The 22,697-nt window shown below is 42.7% G+C and overlaps 1 long non-coding RNA gene across 1 annotated transcript; it reads right to left on the minus strand.

The window, feature by feature from the left end:
• Positions 1-1,496: 1,496 nt before the first annotated feature.
• LOC115397149 (uncharacterized) lies at positions 1,497-20,055 on the minus strand. The gene is made up of 3 exons (XR_003932439.1): positions 19,975-20,055; positions 19,433-19,437; positions 1,497-1,512 (listed from the first exon to the last, which is right to left on the minus strand). It is a non-coding gene; the product is annotated as an uncharacterized LOC115397149 (long non-coding RNA).
• Between the last annotated feature and the right edge of the window lie 2,642 nt (positions 20,056-22,697).

Consider the following 22,697-nt stretch of genomic DNA (forward strand, 5'->3'; position numbering starts at 1 on the left):
CTCTTTTTGTCGAGGCTTTTGACAGCGGTCCAGAGAAACCTTTTCATTCAATACACTCACTGTTCCGCAGTGTGGAGTGTTACATCTTCAATAAAGGTGCACTTGTTGCGTACATGCTGAGGAAAACTGCAGCGCAGTCAGACGACAGAAGAAGGAGGGAAACAACTTCTATGATGGATGATCGAGAAATAAGTATCTGGGTTCAGGGGGGAAACTTCTAATTACCAGAAGGGAGGCCCAAAAGAGGGCTCTCAGAGGCTGGGCCCCATGAATTGAATAGTGTGCGGGGGTGGGGGGGGGGGGGGGGGGGTGAGGATGGACCTGAAGTGGCACCAATGGCTAATCAGCTCCTCTCACCACATGTTATCACTGCCTCCACCTTCAGCGACTTGCCAGCCAAAGAAGACCGATCGCATGCACCGAATCCTCCCCTCCCTCCCCTCCCTCCCCTCCACTGCCCATTAATTGCCTTATAAAAAGACATTTTTGGTCAGTTTTTGCATCTGTAAAGTGAGCGCGCTGGTTTTCCCCCCACATAGAGCTCCATTCATCACAGGCTGATGTAGGGAGACCTACTGCTCTTACATTTCCTGTAACTGGAGGGGCAGAGCGCCAAAGTTTGGCGTCGATATTAAAGAAAGTCACAAAAATGAATGATTTCCTGACGGTGTCCGGCCTCTGCCAGCTGGTGTTTTTGGTAATCGGTTGTATTTCAGCACGGGGGTGTCCGCATATGTCTTTGTTTAGTCGCAAACCAATTTGTCACCTTTTATACTCCCGACTTCCTCTGGGGTCAAGAGGCCCCCGCAGCGCCCTAAATGCTCTCCGCAAGCTTATGAGGCTTGGTGGTGAATCTGGTGCTGCGAGACATAACTCTTGCTGTCAAAACAGAAGGAAACCATGATTCTCCGGCGCACAGTCCCACGCTGCTGCCTCTAATAAGCCGGAGGACTGAAGTCATTCCTCTACTGTTCGCTGGTCAGCGTTTATTATAGATGGCTGCTTCGTGGGAGGAACAGCTTTGTGACAAAACGTTTTTCCTAAAACGCAAAGACATGCACCCACAGTTCGACGTCTCAGTTTTCAAGTAATCAGGTAAATGATATGGAATTTTACTTCTTTTCGTTTGAAACGTGGACTTCAGGAGCGGACTTTATTCAGAACATTGTGGCGAGTAAGAAATGTCTGTAGAGTCTGTTAGACTATAGTTGACGTCACAGTGTCTTCTTAGTGGCGTCTCGACAAACTTTCAAAATGTAATTTGAGCTTCTCGTCTTGATAGCAACAATGCATAGCTTTGAGCCTTTTTATAAAACTGAATTTAAGGAGTCGTCAGAATTACTGTCGTAATGTCATTTGTAAATGTGTAAATGTATGTTTAAATCTGTTGGAGTTCTTAATTTCTTAAAATTCCTGCTATTCTCCAAACATTCAGGTTCAACTATTCTACTAGCACATGGCCCGGCAGGCTAACCACAGCAATTTCAATATGTCTGCCGTTTCCATGGAAACCTGCATTCTTTTCAAAGTGTAAATGCATAAATACAACAACAACATGCTGTCACTTCAAACATGTGAGTGGGACCTGAATCTGACTTCTCAAAACCATGAAGCTCTTGTGAAGTAATAAAATGCATCACGTTGTGCTGTTAGATTATTCAAGGCATCAGGCAAACAGCTGATGCTTTGAATAATCTAATAACTTCACCTCATTTGTAATCTGGAACAGGTCAGGTTGAAGAATGAAGGAGAAAGTCCAGAGAAAAATACAGAAAAATAAATAATACAAAGTACAACATCGACTGAAATACTGTAACAAATTACAGTACTTAGTTACTTGCCACCCCTGGCGCTGCAGGCACCGAATCCAAAGCAGAAAGTTATCTCATTATCAGCTCGGTTTTGCAAGAATTTGAAGTTAATCTTTAAAAATAAGAAGTTGGACAAGCTCCCTCACCCACTTGACCACTTTCTCAAAGCTGGCCGTTGTCCAGCGGCTGCATGTATTCGCCTCACGGTGTGCGTTACAGGACATATTGACATTTAGAGCTGATGTTTCGAAATGTCGTCCGATCATATGTTTTGACAAGACAAACGTGAGCCTGACTGAGTGTTTCAGTGTCTGAGGTGGAAGGAAAACACCGTCTGACGGTCATTTACAGGAACGCTTCGGTCCAACGTGCAGAGCCGAGCGTGCGAACACGAATTAAGGGGAAAAAAAAGGACCAAAAAAGGAGCTTTTGATGGAAAGAAATGCACCCAGCTGTGAGCTGGCCTCCCCACATGCGATGTTTAAATAAGCCTGGGTATCAAGCCAGGATTTCAGCAAACTGGCAGCTAAACGGGAGATGTTATATCAGATTAAGATGTGCTTGTAGATGGCGAGATATCAGAGTGAATGATAATAAGAAGTGAGGGCTTTTTAATTATTTGTGGGTTTGGTTTGATGGAGGTGTTGAACTGCTTCGCCTTGAACGGAGGCACGTTGCACCGAGTGACCTGCACCTGCTGAGCGGCTCAAATATTTCATTTAATTACATTTGCTGCACGTCTCTTATGTTAACAAATGTCCTGGAAATTTAGGAGCAGGGGTCTCGGACTCGCCGCCCTGTCGGATCTCAGTTGGTTCATACCAGTGAAATGCTGCTTAGAGCCACTGAATCCAAAACGGCTAATGGAGTTGAACTTTTTGAAAATGCTCCAACTCTGTCTCTGTGGAAATAATGGAAAACGCAACTTTCCTGAAATGATAGTATTGCTCACCACAGCTGTAGTACCTTTTCGTGGGTAAACTACTACCAGGACTGCTGTATGGAGGCATGAAGCAGCTGAGGAACTGAAGAATAATACTCAATAAAATGTCCAAATATCCCGACCTGTTTTCACCAGACCAAGCACTTTGTGACTTGGCTGGAATCATGTTTTCTCTTAAAATTTAACATAATGAGAAAACTAGGTTTGTTTCTTTTCTTTTGCAGTAATAAACTGTCGATGAATGAAGAGACAGCAGCTGTTTAAAGTTGTTTAACTCACTGAAGATGTTTATGCTTCTCTTACACTAATTAACATTTACATATTTGCACAAAAACTTAAAACATCACCTTGAAAGGTCTTTTTTTAAATTGGAAAACGGAATAAATAACCAAACGCTCGACCACCACATACATTAAGATGTTTTCTTTCTCCACACAGTCAATCATGTAATTTGACATAGAAAAATAGACGGAGACACTCGGGCAAAGAAAACCTCTTTTATAGCATGCTTCAGTGCAAAATGTGACACATAATGAAGAAACGCTCCTGGATAATGTGGCTTTGCTACGAGAGCTCCTTCAGGTCCATGTTTGCTTTAATTAATATGATGGAAATGGACATTAAAATTAAAACTCATGTTGTCATTGGATGGTGTGTCAGTGTTAGAGTCAACACAGCAACTTCCACTTTACACTCTAAACAAGCACCGCAGACTGCTTCTGCGTTTTGCTTCCTCATTTTGTCAACTCCTGTTTGTAGCATTTCCCCCTATTTATGCAAACAATATATTAGTAAAGCACTTTCCCAGGTCTGCTGTGTAGAAAATGTCTTCGGTCTCGATTACATGACTCAAGTGAAAACTCGAGATTTTTCCGTTTTCGTTTCAGTAAAGTTTCACATCTACATGGAAACAGATGGATCGTTATTCCAGTGACTGTCAACAGGAGGATATGGACTGGGAGTCATGACGCTCTGGAGGAAAACAGTTACTGTCCATCCACTGAGCAAGTGCAGAGGAAGCGTTTACTACTACCATGGTGGGCATGTGCGGTCACAGCGTTTCAAAAAAGTTGTGTTGTCCCCATCTACATTGAGACGGAGTTAGTCTTTTTGAGAAGTTTCCGTTTTGGTGACAGTGTTGGGGCCAAGGACAGATCCCTGAGGAACCCCACAGTTAGGAAACCATTTGATGTTTTCGCTTGTTGAAATTTCAAAGTGAAGTTAATCAGTGAATGGATGCAGAAACAAATTTTAAGCATTAATATCCGGAGTCACAGTTTAATGATGCATGGAATCAGAGCTGAAATAAATGAAATATATGGGGAGATACAAAATGAATAAATGAATGAATGCATGAATTAAGGAGAGAGGCTGAATGACTGCATGTACAAAAGGATAAATGAATTTATTATTGAATAAATTAATGCATCTTTTGTGGGATTTGAGCTGAAATAAAAATTATTTTAATAAATTGTTGATATGCAGCGTAATGAAAAATGAGTGAATGAAACATCAGTGCAATATGAACTGAAATGAAAATATTTATTAAAATTAATGAATTGTCCATCAGCAGATTTTTTTTTTAATTCAATCCAGTCGGGCTATTATCTGTCGAATTGGTTTCGGCTTCTTATTTTCGAAGTTAAACTTGGTGAGCTGAGAATAAAGTGGCGCTCAGCCTGGTGAAGAAATGCTCCGACATGAGAGGATGTTGAGATCATCTTTTCACCGTGAGACTTTCTCTCTCTCGGACTTTCTGTGCGGCTTCAGAAAGTGACAGAATGCAGATTTCCTCTTCTATTCATGCACTGTGAGTCTTGGATGCCGCGTTCAGCGTGAAATATTTATGTGGGAACATCATCACGCTTTCAGATATATTGGCGGTGGCATTGGGGCATAAGGGCTTCCCTATTTGTGCCACAAGATGAGAGGGTGTTTGGCAGGCTGGCGCCAGAGGCCCCCGCGGGCCCCGGCCTGATTAAAAAGGCCGAACTCATGTGGGCGCTGACAGTGAACTGAATAATCCTGTCAGTGTTTCAGACAATGATCGGAGGCTGAGTCCAGTCAGTCAGTTCTGAGCAGACGTGGCCTCATGGAGGGTTTGATACCTGAAGAGAACGGCTTTAAGAGCCCCCGCCTCCCCACCCCCCCACCCAACACGGAGCGGTTCAGGGATTAATCAACGGTCACTTCACCCTGGTTACACAAAAATATTTTTCTCCTCTTCAGAGATTGCTCGCTATAAGAGTTTTCAGCTGTGGTCTTCTGGTGGTCATTACCCCGGAGGAGGAACCGCCGCACATGAGGTACAGACTGGTACACACACTCCAGGCGAGCCTCACACATCACTCACAAGACTTTTACTTATATATAAACAGAAAATAAGCAAAAAAACAAAAAGAAGTGCAATCAAATCAAAATTGACTGTAAATTTATCACATTGCAGGTGATTTATAAAGAGTAACACGAGTGAATAACAGGAGAAGAACGAGTGACGCGACATGCAAACCACTTAGAGGAAGTTATCAAGCTTTGGAGATTTTATGAAGATTAATCAGATTTTTGCTCAAAAGAAGCCATGATGGAAATGACTGGTCACAAAATCCAAACCTGAGGTGAAACACAGACCATGTCTGATAAAGTTTATGCATTTGAAAGTTGCGTTGAGCCAGTTGAGGGAACAACTCTCACCACAATAACAGCAGCATCGCTGCGAAAGACTGAGCTGGTTTACTTCTCCATGTCAAACAGTCAAACTGACATTTTCAGAAGTATGAGGCTAACCGATAAATACAAGTTAAGCAACAATTTACAAATACTTGTGGACAAATTTTCACTTAATGGAGTGAACTTAAATCCCACTGTTTGTTAAAAAAAATTCAAAAATTGAGAGTACACCCCTTGCCTCCAAGCCTGGACTCAGACCAAAACACCATGCTGCAGATTTCACAAATAACCATGAAGACCCTGATTACCTGTGAACCTGATTTCTTTCCCTGTGCTGTGGAGGTGAAAAGTAAAACTACAAATACTTAAAAGGCCTAGCGTAAATGTCTCTGATACAACATGGATGACAATCTGTTTCCGTGTGATCAGATGATGGTGTAGAAAATCTACTCTTCATTAGAAATTAGGGATGTGCGATACCACTTTTTTTCAGACCAATACCAAGTACGAGTACTTCATCTTCAGTACTCACCGATACCGATACTTGCATACCGATACTTGCATACCGATACTTTATATATATAAAATTTAAAATAATGCAATGATTATTTTTGAAAATGAATTTTATTTCTAATAAAAAGGCAGCCCAGCCACTATGTTTAAGCCCAAAATAATAGTCTGAAAAATAAAACAAACAACACTGAGTTTACACTTATTTAAATGAAATTAAGTGCAAGATAAAACAGTTTTCTCTTAGTTTTACACTTTACATAAACTAAGGTTTTTGAATGTACTAATTTTAATTATTTTTTTATGAATTAAAGTCAAAGATAGAAGTTTAAAGAGTTGCTCGTGTTCTTTGTGCTGCTCTCGGATCTCTGCTCTTCAGTTTCTCGGTCTTCTGCAGAGTTTGCCGTCGAGTTGCTGCCGGAGTTTTCTTTTTTTCCAGCACAACAGCGTCAGACTCTCGTCCACAAGCTTCACCCTGAGGTGTTTAAACAAATTACTAGTGGTAAATGAACAACATCGCGCACCTCCTTTAGCAATTTTAGCATTGCAGAGTTTGCATTCTGCAAAGGTCGGCTCGTTTTCACTTATATAAAAGAATTTCCACACCGGCGGAGTTTTGGTGAGAGGAGCAGCCGTTCTGGATTCATCCTGTTGTCTCTGCTCTAGATGAGACTCATGGAGAAGTCAGCCCGCTGCAGTGGAGCCCTGCTCCTGTCAGCGACTCCCAGAGAGGAGCTTCTTCCTCTTTCATGTTTGTCGGCAGCTTGCATCCCATTCGGTTGCACTACCGCCAACTGCTGGTGAGGAGGGCTTACTACGTGTGGGGTTTTCTTGCCGTGAGTATCGGCGGCTGGCATCGGTAGCCTTCACGAGTACCCGATACTTTGAAATAAGGCCAGTATCGGCCCGATACCGATACCTGGTATCGGTACTCGCACATCCCTATTAGAAATTCTAGAGTGAAGAGGATTTCTCGAGCATACGTAGAACAATTTAGCTACAAGCGTGATGCGCTGGCACAGTTGTATTTTCTCTGTTTACATGGAGCCGAAGCTTTTACAATAAGTTGTGTTTTCAGAGCCTCCCAATGCCAAAGGTCGCCCAAAACAGTACAAAATTTTCCTTGTCGTTTTGAAGGGGGAAAAAAATCAGACCTTGTGGTCTGTATAGCTTTGACATGTCAGAGTTTTCGAGGGGCACGTCGGGGTTGCAGAGCTTCTGTGGGGAGGTGGGGTTCACGCTGGAGGGTGCAGCAGGCCTGTGGCGGTGATTCACACCATCGTAATAGTGTCAGTGTGACACGGCGCCATAAATTGGCCTCATACAGGTTATTGAACTATCTGTAATTTGCCTGAATATTTATATTCCCATTCATCACAACTGTGGTCATTACAGTTTATTAGCTCAGGCGCACAGTATGTGTACGTTATTCCTTCCCATTTTGGTGAAATTCTAACATATAGCAGAGGTTGATGAGAAGAGCTGTCAGGTCATGATTTTTTTTTTTCCAAGAGGCAAAAATAACTAGTTTGTTGCTTCATTTTGAGAATCCATCAAAACTTTTGACTATGCCAGCTCTTAAAGTAATGTTCCACACTTTTAACTTTAATGAAGATGAATGTTGGACCCGCTTTGAACGCTTTCAGACGCTCGGATGTTGAGTGGAGAATCTGATCGAGTGTGGGTGAGTCATTACACATGACAATGACCATCATGTCCAGGAACCTCACTGACTACCGCAGTCATCCTCAGTATGAAGGCGCCACATGATATTTATTAGCCGACATCATGTTTTCCACATGCAGTCTTGGTCTCGGTGTGAGGAAAGAACGGACGTTCCGAAATCCCCTCCATGTTGTATTTGTTCTGGGCGCGTTGCTATGATCCCACATCAAGCGAGCCGTCATTACAGTAACAACCTACTCATCTTGATTTACATCTGAGGAACAGTCACGGGAGATATGAGAAAGCAGAACTGACAAAGCGTTCAGACCGTTCTCTAGAAGGGCCGATTATTCCCTACATTAACCCTCCACGTAACACCGAGACCTTTTATAATGTCGAGCATGTGAAGGAGAAGAAAGAATGAGAGGCGTGCCCTATTTTTTGGAGGATCATGGGAGTGGGGATCCAGCTTTTCCCCACTCCATTCTGTGGTTATTTATCACCCCTGACGGTCCGGCCCGGGCCCACAGGAACTGGAGCGTAAGTGCAACAGGAAGAGGAGAAGGTGGACGGTCTGATCCCAGCATGTAAATCAAGCTTTTTTTATGAGGCCGGCCACCCTGGAAGATGAAGTGCTCTTGTTGTGAGAGAAAACAGCCGAGCGGTACACATGTCATAACATTGACACCTCGGAGGGGGTCGGCTGGGATCCATCCTCAGGCCACGGCTCCCATGTGCCCTCTTGGCCTGAAGCACCAAACCCCCCCCCCCCATGTCCTCAGCCCCGAAAGCCCCTCCTCACCCCCATATTCCTCCGTCGGCATCGTCTCCCTTGCCGGTGATCCGACTCCGCCAGTTACGTCCACTTCTGCCGGAGCAGTGCCCGGCTTCTGTCCACCAAAACACTTTCTCCAACAATAAACAAAGGGGCCTGGTGGTCCTGTCAGAGTCGTGGTCTTTATAGAATAAGCAGCTACCTCAAGATCCTCCTCCTCTCTGGACTCCTCACACACACGACTCTCAGGCTGTGTATTTAAATTGCCAAGATGCTAAAACATGACACTAAATGGCTTCAAATTAGTTGGAAAAAAGAAAGTTTTTTTTTTTTTTTGTAGGCTTTTTGCTTTTATACTTAATTCATGCAGGTAGACGTTATACCAAGGCCAAACACTGCTGGACACATCAAGACGCAGACATTGGCATGGGCAGACAAGCTAGTTGGACTGCTATTAAGGCGATTCTCAAGTCCCAGGAGAATCTGGACCGGGAGAAATGACGCTCGTGAGCAGAAGAAGAATCTACATGCACATGTGTAGCATTTTCAAATAATTGCATTCAAGTGTTTTTGGAAAGTTCCACCTTGGTAATTGTTTTCAAAAAGTTGCATTTTCAGTGACTCAAAGCTCTGTTGTCGTCGGACACCTTAAGTGCAACGAAGGTTTTCTGCTTTTTCTGGTAGGTAAACAAGCTTGAACCCGAACACAGTTTCCCTTTTCCCAAAATCAGTCTAAGTTTGATAACCTTAAAGCATCCAAACATTTTTAAAAGTTATGTCCGTGCCTTTGACCATCATATTGACTCAATCCAGAAAAAGGTTGCTTAAAATGGCCTAAAAAAAAAAAATCAATGACAGTGAAATTCTATGCATGCACAGGCAGAACATGCAAACGCACAAATTCTTCTCATCCCACAGATCCCGCTCCACGATGTGGCGCCCATCACTTTGTATTAATTAAACAGTTTCCACACGGTGGCCTGCAGGAGTCGGGGGCTCCGGAGAGTCTGGGACTGTGGCGAGCTGCTCAGATCTGGTTTGGAGGGAAACATTAGCTCAGGCCTGGATTATGTTTGGCTGCATTGAGCTGACTTCTCAAAGAGGACGCTGAAGTTTCAGAGGTTTAGTTTAAGGTGCAGACCATGATTCCGTGGATGGATAATAGTTTTTATTATGGTTTAATTGGAGGCCTGAAATAACACTTTGATCTAAACAGTGCTGCACTCAGTTTCCCTTTAGATAATAATATGATGCTTTAAACCAAAGGATTAAACCCACATGTTTCTTTGACTGAAGCACTTGAGCACTTTATTTTTATCTCGTCGTTTCTATGTTGGCTTTACTTCAGCTTGGATGCAAACTTCAATTATATGGACTGTTGAAGACAAATTGCAACCTGTTAAAGTTATTAGCAAATTTGAAGCTTGAATGAATGCACATAAGATGAAAAAGATTTTGAGCTTGATTGTTATAAACAGAATTATAGCAACAGGAAGAATAAAATCTGAGGAAGTATGGCCTTATTGTTGCGGTGAAAAACTGGAATTATTGGTACAGAATTTATCAACTACAATCGACGATCTGTTAGAATGCATAACAATTGAAATCTGCAATGAAATAGGAATGGAGGCAGGAATGTCTGTTGAGGTGCTCCTTTACTGCTGTCCACCACGTCAGACAGGAAGGTTCTCAGTCTCTTAAACTAAAAAAATCACACTTCCAACAACCTTGACACGAGTTGGTCGCCAAGCCTTCCACTGCCACGACTGTAATGATGGTGAAGTACACTGTGACACTACAGTGTGGTACAGGAAGTCCGCGTGGAACCACGACTCCATAAAGCAGAGCAGAATGCTCTCCCTGCGTTCCCTCTGAGTCTGAACAAACACCTGGCAGGTCCTGGCATCCAGCATGGCTACAGACGGAAGGGGGATTTTAAAACGCCGCTGTCTCACGCGGCGTCCTCCTGAGCTTGGGTGGGACGTCGGGTCAGATTCTGATCAGGTTCCGTTTGTTTCATCAGGTGACCACATGTACAGGCCAGTGCCAGTCCTGGCTTAGAAAACAAAAAACTAGAAACACAAAAATGTACCGAATATGAACAGAAACGCTGTGGGGGAAATGATTCAATAAAAGAAGCTAGCAATACTTTCTGTCAATGTTTTTTTTTTTTTAGACAAAACATTTCAACGATATATACATGTGTATATATATATATATATATATATATATATATATATATATATATATATATATATATATAAACAGAATTAAAAAAGGAAGTTGCTGAAACAAGGTAACATACTCCAATTAATTGTAGAAAAAAGTATGTATGTTAATAATGTATCCAATTATTTCAATTAATAATGAAGCTTCTGTAAGTCATATATTACATGTAATTCTTTTCTTTTATTCTTTCTAAGTTTAGTTTAGAAGTCATGTAAATATAATGTTTATCAAAACTGGAGAATATTCCATAAAATGTGATGCTTTTGTAAATGATTATGAAATATTTCGTTATGGCTTCCTGAAAAGCTCAGGAGTTCAGTGAAGGTGCTCATTGATCTTTGGGAGACATCAGTATGCTGTTGAGTTTTTTTTTTTGTTTTTTTTTTTTCAACAGAAGGTCTGGGATCAGCATCTGCTTTTTACTGGAAGATTACAAAGAGTTGTGTTTCTAAATTATATATTCAGGGTCAGTTTTGACCCCTGGGCTAATTGTTTAACAACCCAGTCCTATTATTTTTAAACTAGATGTTGAAATCTTTACAACTGGAGTCCCTGAAATGTTTTAATGAACTTCAACAGGAGTGTGATTTCTGGGGGTGAACTCCGTGTGGAGACCTGTTTCTGGCCACCGCGGATGTGAGGCTTGTTTCTTGGCGGGCTGAAAGCGAAGTGGCGCTCCTGTGATCGACCCCACGGTCGCGTCAGTAACACGTGTGTGTGCTGGTGAGAACACGTCGGTGTTTGTGTGGAAACAGTTTGTCACTTTGCATTAGTTGGCGTGGAGCGCGCCGCATCGGGCTCTCCCTGCTTGGGTGTCAGAACTCACTTTATTAATTGACCTTTCCGCTGCAGGTCAGCCGCCTCGGTGCGTGTCGGACATCTTGGTTTTCGACGCAGGAACGGAGAGATTTAGCGCTGTTGTTGTGGACGACGTAATTGCGAGCGGTATTTTGCAGGAAACGGTGTGTTTGCGCGGCGTGTGCGACGGGAGCCGGGAGATGGCGGGCATAATGGGGTTTATTTAGGTTCACACTCGCTCGCTCTGCCTGTGTCTGGCGCTCCGACCGGGGGGGACACGTTCCTGCGGAGGGACGTCATCCGAGCCGCCGCACATAGAAACTGTGTTCATGAGCTGTGGGGTCACTCGCAGGGACTATTGAGGCGAAATGAGCAGGTCCTGTGAAACTACAGAGCAGCAGGTCAGACATGGCCAACACATTAACATTAACAACATCACTTTAAGCTGTTTACCCACTTCATGTGTGCGAGTATGCGTCTTGGATCTGATTGCAGTTGCTGGAAACGTTTTCGGTTTGTCACTTCTTGTTTAATCTGGCTGCGTTTGCGACTTTATGAATCAAACTGCATAAATATTTTCAGAGGTGAAGTCGCAGCTTGGTGGTTTAACCCTTCATTTGGTGAGTAACTCATTTATTCCTGTGTGGCGGTAAGTAAGGTACCAGGAACCATTACAGGCATTTCTGTGTGTTGGATCATTCATGATATGATTACTCCTCTACTGTCTTCGGCTTTTTGGTAAAAATGCAGTTCCAGTATGTTGAGTACATGTGTCAGCTTTCTAAAGTCCAATAAATATGCATTCCTCTAATTTTATTCTCACTGTCTCAACTGTCTAATTGGAGCCTGAGTGAGTTAAAACAGTAACATCATAAGATAATACCTTCAATGTACCAACATTTTACCTTCATTTCAGTGCAAATCCAAAATTTAGAAATGACAGTAATCTTTGTGCAAAATAGTGAGCTATCCCCCCAAAAAGTTCTCCAGTCTTGGTAGTTAGAATATAAATTCACTCTGGTAACCTGGCTTTGGTCTAATGCCGCTTTGCACTCACTGTTCGGGCCTTTGTGGTTTGTTGTTTGTTGTTTTGAAGTATCAGAATCTGCAAGAAAAAAAAATCAAAAATCAAAAAAATAAAACCCAGTATGTATCTTGAAAATACAAAGTTGGACTTTGGGACTTTTTAACCTATAAGTAGTGAAATGTGTGTGATTTTGGTCAGTGTTATACTTTCCAACAGATTGCTGAAATGACATAAAGAGATAATGAATTTGAAAAATATATATATATATTTTTTTTTTTTTACTGCCCAAAAAAAAAAACTTCCTTGCGTTAAAATTTGCAGGTATTTTAATCAAGCCTAACACCGAAACAGTGAGGAGCCGAGACCGAGACCGAGTCACGACCAAGACCTCGAAAATGTGTTCTCAAGACCAAAACCGCTCTCCAGTACGGCAGCACCAGTTAACGCTGATGAGAACAGATTCTTCTCCATACTCTGCAGAGAAAAGGAAAGTCTAGAGTTTCATGAGAGCGAAACACTGCAGCAGAAGAAGTTCAGGAGCGATGTTTCTCTCCCCCCACCCCCCCTCTCCTCCCCACTTAATGCCCTCGGCGTGGTTTCCGTTGCGGCGCTGCATGTGTCCCACTGCTGGCCGCAGCGTCAGCCGTGGAGACACTCCCAAGTATATAAATCCCCTCTCTCGCTGTGAGACACATTGATTCGTACCCAAATATCCAGCGGACTGTGAAAAAGATAGACTCCACAAATCAAGCGCCCGCTCATAACGAGCATTTCTTGCCATCTAAAGAATATATTCATGATTTGGGGACCTTTTATGAGGAAGGTGATGGCAGATTGACACCAGATGTGTCATAAATTATCAGTAGAGAGATGCCAAACTAAACAGTCCAGCATAAATATACAGTGACTCCAAATATACTGGCCGCTTCACATTCAGATACTGCTCTTCTGTGCGAGTCTATTTCAAACTGCTGTGACGACTCTGAACGTTCTGAGGACGCACAGACTCCAGATTTACAGAGATGGAGGATTATTCGAGAGCAGCCCGGTCACAGATTTTGGGGAACTTCTGCATTTCGTCCCGTTTCTTTCAAACTGATCATTGTATGCTGATGACAGTCATAAAATACGTGGTTGAATTAAACCTCAACAATATACCAGAACCTCAACAATATATGAATGGAAATACATTTACGAAGATTTCTGAAGAATTAAAAAATCTTTAAATAGCTGAAAATTATCTCCCTATGAAATGTTGAACAATTTTTTTTCCCCATTTTTTAAATAAAAATATTTTTTTAACATCAGTCATATGCTTATATGTTTATATTTTTATTTATGGATTTTTATTCAGCATTTGCCCTATTGTTATATCTATTTTACATGTTATAAATCATATGCGATTAACTCAAATAATTATTTTAATGGGCATTCATCCATCATTTAACATTTAAATTACCATGGATATTAAACTCGCTTAACTGATCGAACTAGGATTGGAAAATTGGAAAGGATTGGAAAATTCATACTGAAGCAAATCTGTTTAGAATACTCAGAAATATTGATAGAAAAGACTCTAAAGTTCAGAATGGTTTTCTTACAACTTCTCAGTATATTAGTTGATTCATGATTTGTCTAAACAGTCTCTCTCTGGGATTAATAAGGTATTAATCTATTGTAGTCTGAAATATGACTTCAAAGTGACTTTTTTTTGTAGATAAAGTATAAAATAGCTGCTGTATTTTAACTTTTCTCCAGTGAGATCAAATTTCAGGAGAATAAGATCACAGCTGCTGGTCGAAATAATTTCATTTATGCAAACAGCAGTAATGTTGCTACGTTTATTTACAATTTTCATTCCACAGCAGTAGTAATGCTAACAATATTATTGTCCATATTAAGAAAATAAATATATATACTACTGATTATTATGCTACAGTGATCTTTGTTTATAATAGTAATGATGGAACTCGTAACCTTGACATTGATTATGAATTTTTAATCGCTTTAGCATCCACACATCTGTATTTACACGTTCATATTTGAACTAAACAAACCATATTTAATACACTTATTATACTAGTAATTCTCTTTCAATTTCCTTTTTCCACATTTACACATCCTATTTCTAGGATGCCGTGGACATTAAGGCGCACTCACACACACACACACACACACACACACACACACACACACACACATCTTCTCGCATTGCGTTCAATGTAATGATAACTGCGTTTTGACTTTATGGACTGGATTTGCTCATGGATGAACAAACTCATGTGCACATGCATGAGCATGAGTGGGGTGGTTTTGGGGGGGGAGGTTAGAGAGACAATATTTTAAATCAATCATTCAGTCATTCATGCATTCGTCCTCTGAAGTCTGAAAACCTGGAAATGTGATCTCTTCATTTACAGCAGATTAACGGAGACCTTCAACAATAAAGACAGTTTTAAAAAGTGTCATTTTCAGTCAGGAAAGTGTGTGGAGCTGCTGCTCTGAAGCGGACAGCCTGCAGAAAGGCTTCACTCAGAGCGTCCTCGGCGGAGGAGACGGAGAGCGGAGGCTGGGAAGAGAGCCACACTCTGAATGTTTCATTATATCTAATGTTGCCTTCCCTGCAGCGCTCTCCAAAGTAAGCGAGCAGCGTGAGCCCAGGCTCGAAACGCTCAACCCTCTGGTGACCACTTGGAGCAAAGCAACTCTCCACTTTCTTATTTTCGCCCTCAAACGAAAGCCCCTGCATGGATGATGTGTTTGAACACAGAGCTGCTTTTTATTTAGCTCCAGATCTGCTCGCATGCTCCACGGTTTGCCTCGCGGGGGAACGAGGCCCTGACACGGCCGGGCACCGGCAAGCTGCGACAAATATTTTTGTAAGCGACACTGCCATCGCAAACACATTTCTGATGCAGGTTTGAGATGGTTTGATAAGATTTTTGGCTCCAGAGTTGAACGTTTTTACGGAATCGGTCACAAATGAGACTCTTGTCCTCGATGCAGTCACAATAGTTTGAATATGAGGTGAAACGCGGTGGATTCGTGTTTCAGTCGGGCGGCATCTCCTTTAGTTCAGCAGCGTTTGATGGCTGCACCGTGGTGAAGTGGTTTGGAGTGTCCCCACAGAGCCAGAAGGTCCTGGGATTGAGCACACACACATATGCATTCACACACACACACACAGACACACACATACCCATGTACAGGTGCATGCATGTAAACACATAGACACACATGCACACAGACATGCATGCGCACACACAGCAATTTGCACCCGTTAGTGTGTGTGTGTGTGTGTGTGTGTGTGTGTGTGTGTGTGTGTGTGTGTGTGTGTGTGCTTGAGGCAGGCTGGGATCCAGCACATCTGTTGAATATTAGAGGCAATAACAGCTGGGCGGACCCACTTCACCCCGCGGTGTCTCTGAGGATAACCCCGCTGCCTCACTCTGCACAGGACAGCAGGACAAGTGCTCCTTCACAGGGAGAACCCCCCCCCCCAACCCCCACCACCCCCTGCTGCTGCTGCTCCTCCTCCTCCTGCTCCACCAGCTCTTCATTCTCAGCCGCTCTTCCTGCACCTCCTCCGTCCTCCTGCTGCTGCTCCTCCTCTCTTCTTCCTCCTCCTCCTCCATGGGAACGAGGTGGGTGGTACTCGGTGATTTCACCGTGATAATATCCCACCGCGTTTGATTTCCCATAATGTGTCAGCTTGTTGTTGAAGTAGATTTAGGCCCCGCGGCGGTCCTCTGTCAGTCGCTCTCCAGCGGCTTTTCTCTCTTCACAGATCCAAAAGAGAAAGGGAGACGGAGAGACAGAACAAGTCGACCATCGAGGCAGATGCAGGATTCACGCTTGATAGATCTCTAAAATCAATTTTTAATTCAGTCATTCATCCACTTTGTTTGCAGGGAAAAACTGCCACTTATTCAAGACTATTAACCCCCATTATTCAACATTAGGTGATTGTTTCTGCGCTAACTCTTTAAAAACAGTGCTCAAGAGAAACATTCAAAACCACAAGGAAAACCTCGTGGACAACATGCAAACTCTGCATTACTCTCCTCTTCATCCTGTGACAGTTTCATTAATGATCAACAACAGAATCTCTCCATCTGTCCTGCAGCTTTACAAACAAGTTGTTCGGTAAAACTTGACCTTTTTATGCCCGACAGTGCGTCCAGGTGTTCAACCTGCGGCCTTTGGGTATTGTGTTTCTCAGTCTGAACATTAGGTGGCGCACTAACACGAAATACCACAGTAAGGCAAAGCTGTTTATCTTCTGCATGTGGCCTTCAGCCCTGACCGGATGCATCGGTCCAGTGTGGGAAAGACCATTTATTTGGCGGTGGCAGTGTGTGCGAGATACACGCATCCTTTCCCCCTCATCACTATTCGATTCTTTTTCCTAGTTTATAGCATTTTTTGCAGTTAATTTAATTCTCTATTCCTATTCCAATTTATCCCTGTCCACACTGGTATCTAGAGTTACTTACTTCTCATTTTTATTAATATTTTAACTCTATTTTATATATTTAAGTGTACTATGTGGAACAACGCTACAAAGAATTTGCCTCTGGGGTTAATAAAGTATTTCTACTCTGTTCATTTGTGATGTTAGAATTCTATTTATTTTTATTTTCCTTTTTTGTTTTATTTGTTTCCATGTTTTATGTTGCATTGTTAATGAAGTGAAACCGCAAAACACACTGACTCGTCTTGTTTGAATATTAAATGAAGCTGCCTTAGAGGCGGATTGTTGTGAAATGGACCTCAGACGTTCAGAACTTACATGTAAAATAATTAGAAATACAAATTGAACATTTGAACTTAAAACTCAGTTTTTTTGTTTTCTTTGTTAATCACTGTTAAATGTTAGTTTTTGATTGGAAGAAGCCAATGTTTGCACCTCCACTCTTTTTTCCCCTCTATATCTCAAATCCACTGTAATCACTCAAACTCTGAGGGTTAAAAAAAGCTGCACACAAACGCCGCCATGTCTTTATAAATAGCTCCGCGCCGGCTCGTATGTATTTCACTTCAAACCCTCACTGCCACCTTGCAGAATGACCCAGAGTACATGTAACACCGAGCCATAAATTAATATTAAATACTACATCAATAACCACATTCATGTGGAGCAGTGCTGGCTGGCGTCGCCGCTCTCGGGCCCGCTGCTGCATTCTGGGTGTCATTATGGAGTCACATTTTATGACCTTGTGATTAGTGTTTTTATGGCGGTGGGGAGGTCTGCAGATGGTCTATGTAAACTTGTCACACTGAGGGGCTCTTGTGGGGCGCTGGAGGAGAGAATTAGAGCTCTGTTAGCCCTCTGGGGGCAAAAACGGAGACGGACCGCCCTCTACTGGAGGCTGTGATGGCTCACACTGCATGAGAAAACCTGATAGAGCAGACGAGCCTTATCTGCATTTCATGGGCTATTTTTTTAATGCCCTTATATTCAGAATATAAAAGCCTGAAGCTGTGAGTGTGTCGGGTACCTCCTGTTTCTCCGCGGAGACCCGCGCGTCTCCAGATGTGACTCCATCTTTAAATGATGCCGCTTCAGCAGGAAAAAGGTCCCGATGTCACGGCAGCTCCGATGACCCTCACATCCTGCGCTGCCAGCTGCATTAACAGGCCACAAGTTCCACGTTTTAACACATTCTTCCACTTCCAGGATCCAGTTTCACCTCCTGGACCGCGGCACGGCCGGAGGGAGGAACGAAGGAGCCCTCATGGAGGGTGGAGGTGAGACAGGACAGCTATATCCCAGGATCAAAGATCATTTGGAAAGTTTTCCTTCCATTGAAACTTTCCTTTCATTTTCTTGTTTCAGTCCTGTTCAGTAAAGATTTAATGACATTAAAAAGCAGTCTTAGCTTTCTAATTACCCAAATAGGCTTAACACAATCAAGGAACAAGTAAAAGAATGACATATTAAGAAGAGAAGGGACAGTTATTGGTGGAACAAGTTAGAGTGATTTCTCAATGTGGTGCTCAACGAAGCTAATTGATTTCCAGACAATCATAGCAGTGGAGAAGTTCCCACTTTTCCACTGCTCCCATCAGGAGGATTATCAGCTGTTATGATCTTTTAATTTAAATATAAGGAACAGTTTCCATTTGATGTAACTTTCATAGTTTCGCACTAAACCTAATGTTTTAACATTAATTCCTGTTGTGTTCACGATGCTGTTTGTTCACAAATGTTCTCTAAAGAGCATTTGATGTCTTCACACAACCGTGGGATTGCACACAGATGGGCTCTGTTCACTAATTATTATACTTTTGGATGCTCTTGTCTGCACTGGGTTTTGATTAGGGGTGTGAATAATTTAACACAAGGTTTTTATCTTTTTTTTATACCATGATTTATTTTATTTCCACTGAAAAATCATACACATTATGTTGGTCTGTCACATTAAATCCCCCCAAAATTTACATTTGTGTTACCAATTTGGAAAAGATGTGGAAAAATTCAAAGGGATCAATAGTTTTGGGACCAGATCCTCCTGTCTGAGATCACCTGTTAGAGCCCATCTCCAGTTGTCCACCCGCACCACCTCTCTGGCTTTTCCTGATGAGTTTGTCAGTCTGATGTCCCAGCATGCAACAGCATGGAGGATGACTGATGTTGAGGGACAGCAAAAAATCGAGAGCTTCGGTCCTTCCTGTAAGGGCTTCAGTGTACCTTGCCCAGTCCAGATTATTGATACGGACCCCCAGATATTTATAGTCCACAGCATCCACATCGGCCCCTGGATGTCAGGGAGACTTTTACTTCTTTGTGTTGAGTCAAAACTCAATCAGATTGTTTAATATTTAAAAAAAAAAAAAAACCTTATTTTTCAGACCGATTTCCCAGGAAAACGATACGATACTTCCACCTCGATAACTTGCTTCTTTAATCTTTTGAACACCTATTAAACGGTTGCAAGATCATGCTTGAGAAAAGCACTCTCCGTGTGAACTGAACCATCAGCATTTTTATCCCGTCGTGTCACACCCGCTTACCACCTTTTAATAGAAGCCTTTTCTTCCACTGCGTGACAGTCAGACTGCTGCTTTTATCACTCACTCACTTCAGCTGCACAGCTCAGATCTACCAGTTCATAAACGCTGTTAAAGCAGAGGCTCGGGTTTCATTTCACAAATCATTACTTTCGGCTCCCAGGCCGTCCAGCGTGTCTGTGAAGACGCAGTGACGTTTGAGAAACGGACGGAACATGTAAAATGGAACAAGTACCATGAAAACGCTCCATTGTGAGGCACGCTGGGAGGGAGGTGTGAGCGCTCGCACACACAGCCGAGGAGGATTAATGGAACTTCAAACGTGTTTTTCTTAGCGACGCATCGTTATGAAGCAGTGAATCTGTCAGCAAGAGGAATCGGTGTGTTCTGCTCCAGTCCTTTTACTGAGAGCTCAGGGACAATAAAGACAAATCTGATCAAATAAAAGTCAGCCTCAAGGTGCTGCGCCGCAGCGTTTTCATCACTTTGGCCCCGTTTATGCAGTGTTCCAAGTGAAAGTCTACACGGCAACGACGGATGCTGAAAACAACATAGTTGGCATGCCAGGCCAGGAGTTGGTGCTGTTGGTTGTTTCTGTAAAGAAACCATACACACATGTGTGGACACATAGGGAAACTCAAGCTATGTGAAAAATGACAACTGTTACAGATTAAAAAAACAAAACAAAACAATAAAACCTGTCTTCCTTAGTTTTTCTTCTCTTCTTCTTCTTCCTGTCCCATTTTGTCCGGGACACACAGAGTTTTGGTCTCTGCCGTCCCGGGGGGTCAGCTCCCATCCAGCGGTGTTCGGGTGTGGGCGGGGTGGGTCGCTTGGCTCTGTTAGCATAAGCCATCGGCTATTAGCTCAGCTTCAGATTTTTGGGCGACTCTTTAAAAGTGCCATAAGTAATATTATACCACGTAATGAACTCAGGTTGTCAGTGTGGGAGACTTGAAGTGAGTTTAGACAGTTCAGGAGAATCATTATTTCTAGTAAATTTCTACTTATTACTCTTCTCATGCTCAGGCATCGCGGGCTGGGACGCGGTCCCGGCTTCCAGGACGGTGGAGGGGAGACTGGGCTGCTGTGTGTCTCATGTGGCATATCCACCCTACTGCAGAAGGAACACGGCCAAAGCAGAACAAACACAACTAAGGGTTTTGGATTTTACCTGAAAAGGTTGTCATGGATAAAAGGCCTTATATGTAAATGGAGTGAAATTCTCTCTGGATGTTCTTAAGACGGCTGTGTACACAAACTGTATTTTAAAAATGCTTTAATCAGAACAACTGTGCGTGTATATATGGGGTCATGTGTAGGATCTTGTTTTCTCCTTGGGTTTAAATATAGATGAGATTTGCGGAGCATGCAAGTGGCCATAGCTGTGTATATTTTAATCTTTCATTTCACCTGCATCCTTTGCAATCAATTGAACAAACATTTAAAGTTGGTTTGAAAGCCGTCTAAAGATAACAGACGAGGAGACGAGAAACAAATCTGGAGTTTTCGCCTGTGTGTTGAGGATGAAGATACTTCTGACAGGAAAAACACGGTTCCAGCTTGTTTTTCTTCCTCCAACCACAGTGTTTGCTGAAATGTCTGTTTTTAACGATGGCCAGATTATTCAGGAATCCGTCCGCCGGCTCCTGTTTTCTGTTCCTGTATCGAGCCTGTGTGAGTCTTTCCGTTGGCCGGGCCGGCCACATCTGAGCCGGGCTCCCTCTGTTACCCGCTAAGTGCTCCTCACAAACCTGCCAATCACTGCAGCCCCTCTCGCTGCGGCCCCGCTAATTAACGAGGGGATTAATCCCTCATAAAAGCGCCATCAATGGCTTTGTTTCAAACGTCACGTCACGCCTCGCTCTGCGTGCGTCCCTGTTTTTTTCTTCTTCTTTTTTTTTTTTCGCGCCGGCCCTCTGCGGTAACCATCCTGTCAGGGAGACATCTTTAATTTGTTTGGATACAGCTGAAAGGGAGGGATATTACGTCTATATTTAACTCGGCGCTGCCTCCGCCTGGACAAGCCAGCGGAGCCTTGCTTATTTTCTCAGGTGCTTGTACTTTGGAGCACGGTAAGCCACAGCTCCGGAGCTTTCCACTGCACAGAGCCTCGCTCACTGCGGAGCAGGGACTTCTGGGAAGGCGGCGTGCGTCAGCTGGGATTTGCTGAATGGATGGAGGTTAATGAAGTCACAATTAATCTTGACACGGTACATTAGAGCTGCAGGAGACGGAAAATGGCAGCACCGATATAAACACGGAGACTCTTCATTTACGAGGCTTTAGCACCTGTGAGCTCGTCAGATTAGAGACGTGATCTACTGAGCGTGTTGACTCGCACAATGTAGCCATGTATTCAAATCAAGTTTTTTATATTTTACGTTAAAATCTGTTTAGATTATGATACTGATGCTTGAAGTGACTGAATGGGGCACTGATCCACCACAAATATGACTGCTGGCTTGTAGGAATTGATTTATAGATTCAGAGCATTACAGCAAATAAATGTGAATTGGCCAAACATTAAAAAGAGGCAAAAAAATGGGAGATGGTCTTAGTATTTTTTTCTTCAGTGTCTTTATACAGGGGATGGATTCGAGCTCCAGCTCCTTCACCTCAGTGAACATCCGGAAAAAAATCTAAACTGGAAGTGTCATACACTTTATCTCATAATCCACAAAGTCCACAAATCAAAGCTGTGTGGAGCCAGCTGAGGAAATGTCTCTGAACACAAGAGCAGCAACTAATCTACTTAAGCCAGAGGCCAAACTTTTTCAAGTGAAATTGAAAACTTTCTTTATGTTTAGGGTGTCTAAACAGCATAGCCACTAAAAATGCAGCTTTTTCAAACCTGTTCCCATGGTGGAACTTTTAATTGACCCTGACTCCATTTCCGTGGGGAATGGAATATTTATTCATGACATATTGTCGACACACGCGTCTGTGGCTTCAACACAAAAGCATTTCTGCAAATTTCATGTAAGGACAGCGTTTTCAAAACATTACCGTCAGAAATGAAACAACAGAAGTGATGCGTTTTCAGCTGAAATGTTATGTAAACGTGGTCTGAGTCGATTTTCAGCTCATTTTCAAATGTGGTTGCAAATGTTGAATGACATGCATCTTATTCCAGCAAATCATCTCTGAGATTTCCTGCAACGTTCTTGAAATGTTGAGTCTGAAGAGAAAAACTACCACTCTTGGCTGTGAGCTTTGAGTTTTGTTCATGCATTTTCTCACAAGCTGGCGTTTCTA

The sequence above is a fragment of the Salarias fasciatus genome, chromosome 2, assembly GCF_902148845.1.
Source record: "Salarias fasciatus chromosome 2, fSalaFa1.1, whole genome shotgun sequence".
In the NCBI taxonomy this organism is placed as follows: domain Eukaryota; kingdom Metazoa; phylum Chordata; class Actinopteri; order Blenniiformes; family Blenniidae; genus Salarias; species Salarias fasciatus.